We start from the raw sequence: 7,641 nt of genomic DNA, 5'->3' as shown, positions 1-7,641 counted from the left end.
TATACAAAAAATTAGCCGGGCGTGGTGGCGGGCGCCTGTAATCCCAGCTACTTAGGAGGCTGAGGCAGGAGAATCGGTTGAACTCAGAAGGCAGAGGTTGCAGTGAGCCAAGACTGCACCACTGCACTCCAGCCTGGTCAACAGAGCAAGACTCCACTCCGTCTCAAAAAAAATAAATAAATAAATAAAAGAAACAAAGAAAAAGAAAATAGCTTTTATTTAGGCTGGGGAAGAGACTTTGTATTCCTAGTAGTGGGTGTTGATTTTGTAAAATGCATTTGCTGCATCTCTTGAAATGTTCATGTAGTTTTTGTCCTTTATTCTATTAATATGGCATATTAATTGACTTTTTATTAATCAAGCCTTGCATTCCTGGGATAAATCCCCTTGCTCGTGATATATACTTTTTTAAATAATGCTGAATTCCATTTGCTTTTTTTTTTTTTTTGCCCAGGCTAGAGTGCAGTGGCACGATCTCAGCTCACTGCAAGCTCTGCCTCCTGGGTTCATGCCATTCTCCTGCCTCAGCCTCCCGAGTAGCTGGGACTACAGGCACGTGCCACCACACCCAGCTAATTTTTTTGTATATTTACTAGAGACAGGGTTTTACCATGTTAGCCAGCATGGTCTCGATCTCCTGACCTCGTGATCCGCCTGCCTCGGCCTCCCACAATGCTGGGATTACAGGCATGAGCCACCACGCCCAGCCTCCATTTGCCTTTTTTAAGACAGGTTTGAGGCCGGGCATGGTGGCTACACCTGTGATCCCAGCACTTTGAGAGGCCGAAGCGAGTGGATCACCTGAGGTCAGGAGTTCGAGACCAGCCTAGCCAACATGCTAAAACCCTGTCTCTACTAAAAATACAAAAATTAGCCAGGCATGGTAGCACGTGCCTGTAATCCCAGCTACTCAGGAGGCTGAGACAGGAGAATCGCTTGAACCGGGAGACACAGGTTGCAGTGAGCCGAGATTGAGCCACTGCACTTCAGCCTGGGTGATAGAGTAAGACTCCGTCTCAAAAAAAAGACAGGTTTGTTTGTCTTGTTGCCAAAGCTGGGAGACTGAGGCAGGCTGATCACTTGAGCCCATGGGTTCAAGTGATGGAGTGCAGTTGCACAATCATGGCTCAACACTTGGAACTCCTGGGCTCAAGTGATCCTCCCACCTAGGCCTCCTGAAGTGCTGAGATTACAAGCATGAGCCACCATACCCAACCAAGTTTGCTCATTTTTTAATTTAAGATTTTTGCATCTTTATTAATCAGGAATATTGGTCTGTAGTGTTTCTTCTCTTGTGATGCCTTTGATTATGGTATTAAGGTGATGCTGATATAATGAATGGGAAGTGTTCTTTCATCTTCTGTTTTTTGGAAGAGTTTGAAAGATTGGCATTAGTTCTCCTTTAAATACTTGGTTGGATTCATCAGGAAAACCATCTAGGCTTGAGGGAAATGTTGTCATTATTAATTCAATCTCTTATGACAGGTTTATTCAGATTTTCTATTTATTCTGAATAGTTTATGTTTTTCTAGGAAGTTATTCATTCCATCTAGGTTATCTAATTTATGTCATATAGTTGTTCATATCTGTAAGGTCAATAAGGTGAGTAGTAATGTCCTCCATTCATTCATTTATTTTTTATTTTTATTATATTTATTTATTTAGAGACAGGGTCTCACTCTGTTGCCTGGGCTGGAGTGCACTGTCATGATTTTGGCTCACTGCAGCCTTGACCTCCTTGGCTCAAGTGATCCTCCTGCCTCAGTCTCCCAAGTAGCTGGGATTACAGGCATGTGCCACCACACCTGGCTAATTGTATTTTTTGTAGAGATAAGGTTTCATTTTGTTGCCCAGGCTGGTCTTGAATTCCTGGGCTCAAGTGATCTGCCTACCTCAGCCTCCCAAAGTGTGATTACAGGTGTGACCCACTGCACCAGGCTCTCACATTCATTTCTGATGTGAGTAATTTGAGTCTTTCCTTGGTTATTCTGTCTAAAGGCTTGTCAGTTTTATCTTTTTAAAGAACCCAGTTTTTATTTTTCTCTATTTTCTAAATAATTTTTACTCTAATCTTTATTACTTCCTTCTTGCACTGATTGCATTGATTTTATTTTATTTTAAGATGGAGTCTCGCTCTGTCACCCAGGCTGGAATGTGGTGGCACAATCTCAGCTCACTGCAACCTATGCCTCCCGGGTTCAAGTGATTCTCCTGCCTCAGCCTTCTAAGCAGCTGTGACTACAGGCGTGCACCACCACACCCGGTTAATTTTGTATTTTTAGTAAAGAGAGGGTTTCACCATGTTGACCAAGTTGGTCTCAAACTCCTGACCTCAAGTGATCCACCCACCTTGGCCTCCCAAAGTGCTGGGATTACAGGTGCGAGCCACCGTGCCCGGCCCCTGCATTGATTTTAGTTTGTTCTTGCTTCCTGGTCATTTTCCCTGTTGTTAGCCCACACTAAATAAGACTATGTCTCCTGGCTCCTGGATGATTTTGTCAACTACTTGATCAAGAAACTAGAAGCAGTTTCTACAATTCCCTTAGTGTTACCGGCCCTAAGAAATCTTTTAGGTGACCTGCTTGTATAGATGGTTTCTTCTACTTCAGATTTACAGCCAGGTATGGTGGCTCACACCTGTAATCCCAGCAGTCTGGGATCCCTTGAGGCCAGGAGTTGAGACCAACCTGGCCAACAGGGGGAAACCCCTTCTTTATAAAAAAAAATACAAAAATCAGACATGCATGGTCACTCATGCCTGTAGTTCCAGTTACTTGGAAGGCTAAGCCTAGGAGGTGGAGGCTGCAGTGAGCTGAGATTGTGCCACTGCACCCAAGCCTGGGTGACAGAGTCAGACCCTGTCTCAAAAAAGGAAAAAAGTTAAAAACCACTGAGCATATTGGCTCACCACACTTTTGGAGGCTGAGGCAGGAGGACTGCTTGAGGCCAGGAGTTCAAGCCCAGCCTGGGCAACATAGTGAGACGCCATCTCTACAAAACAAAAACTAGCAGGGCATGGTGGTACATGCCTGTAGCCCTAGCTACAACAAACAAACATAGTAGGCTGGGTGTGGTGGCTCATGCCTATAATCCTCACACTTTGGAAGGCCAGGGCAGGAGGATCACTTGAGCCCAGGAGTTCGAGACCAGTCTGGACAACATGGTGAGACCAGCTCTCTACAAAAAATTTAAAAATTAGCCAGTTGTGGCTGGGCACGGCTCATGCCTGTAATCCCAGCACTTTGGGAGGCTGAGGCAGGTGGATCACTAGGTTAGGAGTTCGAGACCAGCCTGGCCAACATAGTGAAACCCCATCTCTACTGAAAATACAAAAATTAGCTGGGCATGGTGGCGTGTGCCTGTAACCCAGCTACTTGGGAGGCTGAGGCAGGAGAATCACTTGAACCCGGGAGGCAGAGGTTTTGGTGAGCTGAGATCATGCCACTACATTCCAGCCTGGGCAACAGAGCGAGACTCTATCTCAAAAAAAAAAAATTAGCCAGGTGTGGTAGTGCATGCCTGTGGTCGCAGGTACTAGGGAGGTTGAGGCGGGGGGATCACTTGAGGTGGGGAGGTTAAGGCTGCAGTGCGCCATGATCACACCACTGCACTGCAGCCTGAGTGACAGAGCAAATCCCTGTCTCAAAAATAAACCAAAAAGAAAAACAAAAACCCAAGTTACAATCCTTTGTTTTTTGTTTTGTTTTGTTTTTGAGACAGAGTCTCGCTCTATCACCCAGGCTGGAATACAGTGGCGCAATCTCGGTTCACTGCAACCTCTGCCTCCCAGGTTCAAGTGATTCTCCTGCCTCAGCCTCCCAAGTAGCTGGGATTACAGGCACGGCACCACCACACTCGGCTAATTTTTGCCTTTTTAGTAGACATGGGTTTTGCCATGTCGCCCAGGCTGGTCTCGAACTCCTGACTTCAAATGATCCACCCACCTCGGCCTTCCAAAGTGCTGGGATTATAGGTGTTAGCCACCGCGCCCAGCCTGGTTTTTCATATTAATTGTCCCCCCATGCCAGCCTACCTCTTTCCCTGGACATTCAGGCTACCAAGAAGAGTATACTGGCCATCCTGAATTCCTCAGCCCATGCTTACCTTTAGTCCTCTACAAAGTAGTGTCTGTTCCTGCTTTACTGGAACACTGCAGTTTTGGGCAAAGTGAGGACTAACTTTCTCGACTTTACCTTCCCCACCTAAAACACCTTTTCTTCAACTAGCTTTCAATTTTGAGATTTGCCAACATATGGTCTTGGCCTTCAGCTCTTCCTCCAGGCTACTCTAGGTATCCGGAGTGAAGCTTTCTGGTGCCTGAAGGCATACCTCAAAGACTCAGCCTGAAATCCAAGTAGCCTGAATTCTAAATCTTGTGAGTGAACTTGGGCCTATCCACCTCCCTTCTCATTCACTACTATTTTTATGTTCTGAAACTTACTCCATCTTTTTTTTTTTTTTCTTAACACTCTTTTGTTTTGTTTATTCTTTTTGATTCTTTTTTCTTTTTTGAAATGGAGTTTCACTCTTGTTGTCCAGGCTGGAGTGCAGTGTTGCAATCTTGGCCCACTGCAACCTCCACCTCCTGGGTTCAAGCCATTCTCCTGCCTCGGTCTCTGAAGGAGCTGGGATTACAGGCTCTCTCCACCATGCCTAGCTAATTTTTTTTTTTTTTTTTTTAATTTTTAGTAAAGATAGGGTTTAACCATGTTGGCCAGGCTGGTCTCAAACTCCTAACCCCAGGTGATCCACCTGCCTAAACCTCCCAAAGTGCTGGGATTACAAGCGTGAGCCACCGCGCCTGGCCTTGATTATATTAATCAACATCCAAATGTTACTCAACTTACTTCATCTTCGCTAGCCTCTCTACCATATAGTTTCTAATGTGTAGATAAATCACAATCTGTTGAGACTAATTGTATTTGGTGTCTAGATCTCTAAAGTCCTCTTTAAAAACAAAAAACAACTCAAAGTTTAATCTGCTTACTAAAAAGTATATAAATCATAAGTGTGAAGCTCAAGAAAATTTCAAAGTAATAGTGATGTAACAACCACCCAGATCAAACTTGCTTTCTGAACTTCATATAAATGGAATCCTACAGTGTCTTTTAGCTCACTCATGTTGGGAGTAGTTTATTAATTTTCAATGGTATATAACATTTCATTGTATGGATCTGCCACAATTTATCCATTCTATTATAAATAGACATTTGGTCACTTCTGTTTATTTCCATGTTAACACTGCTATGACACTCATTAGCAGTGTTATTGGTTCATTTCTGTTGGATATGTGTTGTCTGGGTTTGCTTGTTTCAGACAGGGTTTTACTCTCTCACTCAGGCTGGAGTGCAGTGACACCATCAGGGCTCACTGTACCTTTGACCTACAGATTTAAGCAATCTGCTAAAAATTTTTTGTGTTTTTTTAGTAGAGACAAGGTTTCACCATGTTGCCCAGGCTGGTCTTGAATGCCTGGGCTCATGCGATCCACCAGCCTGGGCCTCCCAAAGTGCTGAGATTACAGGCATGAGCCACTGCGCTCAGCCTGGGCATTTACTTAGGAGTAAAGGTACTGAGTCAGAAGGTGGTATGTTCAATCCTAGTAGATATGGTCTCCAAAATTATATCAACTTAAACCTGCTACCACCACCACCAGCAGCGGCAGCAGTAGAGAGTTTTGTTTTGTTTTACACTGGGGCTGTTGGCAAACTATACACTTTCTACAAATAAAGTGTTATTAAGGCTGAGTGCAGTGGCTCATGCCTATAATTCTAGGACTTGGGAGACAGGGAAGGGCGATTGCTAGAGTTCAGGCATTCCAGAACAGCCTGGCCAACATGGCAAAACCCTGTCTCTACAAAAAATAACAAAAATTAGGCCAGGCGTGGTGGCTCAGGCCTGTAATCCCAGTACTTTGGGAGGCCAAAGCAGGCAGATCCCTTGAGGTTAGGAGTTTGAGACCAACCTGGCCAAAATGGTGAAACCATCTCTACCAAAAAATACAGGCCTGGTGCAGTGGCTCATGCCTCTAATCCCAGCAATTTGGGAGGATGAGGCGGGTGGATCACGAGGTCAGGAGATGGAGACCATCCTGGTTAACACAGTGAAACCCCATCTCTACTAAAAATACAAAAATTAGCTGGGCACGGTGGCATATGCCTGTAATCCCAGCTACTCGGGAGGCTGAGGCAGGAGAATCACTTGAACCCAAGAGGCAGAGGTTGCACTGAGCCCAGATCACACCATTACACTCCAGCCTGGGCAAAAAGAGCAAAACTGTCTTAACAAAAACCCACAAAAAAATTAGCTGGGCGTGGTGGCATGCGCCTGTAGTTCCAGCAACTCAGGAGGCTGAGGTGAGAGGATCCTTTAACCTAGGAGGTAGAGATGACAGTGAGCCAAGATTGTATCACTGTACTCCAGCCTGGGTGACAGGGCAAGACCCTGTCTTTAAAAAAAAAAAAAAAAATAGCTGACTGGGCATGGTGGCTCATACCTGTAATCCCAGCACTTTGGGAAACCATGGCGGGCAGATCACCTGAGGTCAGGAGTTTGAGACCAGCTTGACCAACATGGAGAAACCCTGTCTCTACTAAAAATACAAAATTAGCAGGGCATGATGGCACATGCCTATAATCCCAGCTACTCGAGAGGCTGAGGCAGGAGAATCGCTTGAACCCAGGAGGTAGAGTTTGCGGTGAGCCGAGATCGCGGCATTGCACTCCAGCCTGGGCAACTAGAGTGAAACCCTGTCTCAAAAGAAAACAAAAAAAGCCAGGCATGGTAGCGCATGCCTGTGGTCTCAGCTACTCAGGAGGCTGAGATGAGAGAATCGCTTAAGCCCAGAAGGCAGAGGTTGCAGTGAGTGGAGACTGCACCACCACACTCCAGCCTGGGCAACAGAACGAGACCCTGTCTCAAAAAAAAAAAAAAAAAGAATTTGGGAAACTTATATCACCACTGTCTTGACACCTTCCCAATTATTACATTTTTCTGATGACATTGGTGGTGGTACTAATCAATGTGATTTTTTATTATATTGTATAATGAAATGAATCAATATTTGGAAAATTAAATATTTCAATAAACTGATATTTTCCTAATAACTAATGAGTGATGTTATAAAATCATGCATGAATAAAAAAGCCATTCAAAGTGTAAGAAGCTACCATTTGCTGAGTGTTGGTATGGTAGAAAGAGTAGTGTCCACAATTATCTAAATATCTGTGTCAGGCTGGATTTTCTTCGATCAAAACAACATATTGCAATAGATTTAATCTGTAGTAGGATATGAGGCTGGGCATGGTGGCTGATGCCTGTAATCCCAGCACTTTCGGAGTTAGAAGTGGGCAGCTGCTTGAGCTCGAGCTCTGGAGTTTGATACCAGGTTGGGCAACATAGCAAAACCCCGTCTTAATTTTCAAGAACCATTAAAAAAACAAAAAAAGATATGAGAAACCAGCTGTTTTCTATTAGGCCAGACATTAAACAGATTTACAAACATGTAAAATAAGAAATAAGGCCACTTTTCTTCTTTTCTTTCTTTTTTTTTTTTTTGAGATAGAGCCTCGCTCTATTGCCCAGAGTGGAGTACACTGGCACAATCTCGACTCACTGCAACCTCCACCTCATGGGTTCAAG

This window comes from Colobus angolensis, unplaced genomic scaffold (assembly GCF_000951035.1).
Source record: "Colobus angolensis palliatus isolate OR3802 unplaced genomic scaffold, Cang.pa_1.0 Scaffold231, whole genome shotgun sequence".
Classification (NCBI taxonomy): Eukaryota; Metazoa; Chordata; class Mammalia; order Primates; family Cercopithecidae; genus Colobus; species Colobus angolensis.
The sequence above is the reverse complement of the archived record's forward strand: the minus strand, read 5'-3'. Positions refer to the sequence as shown.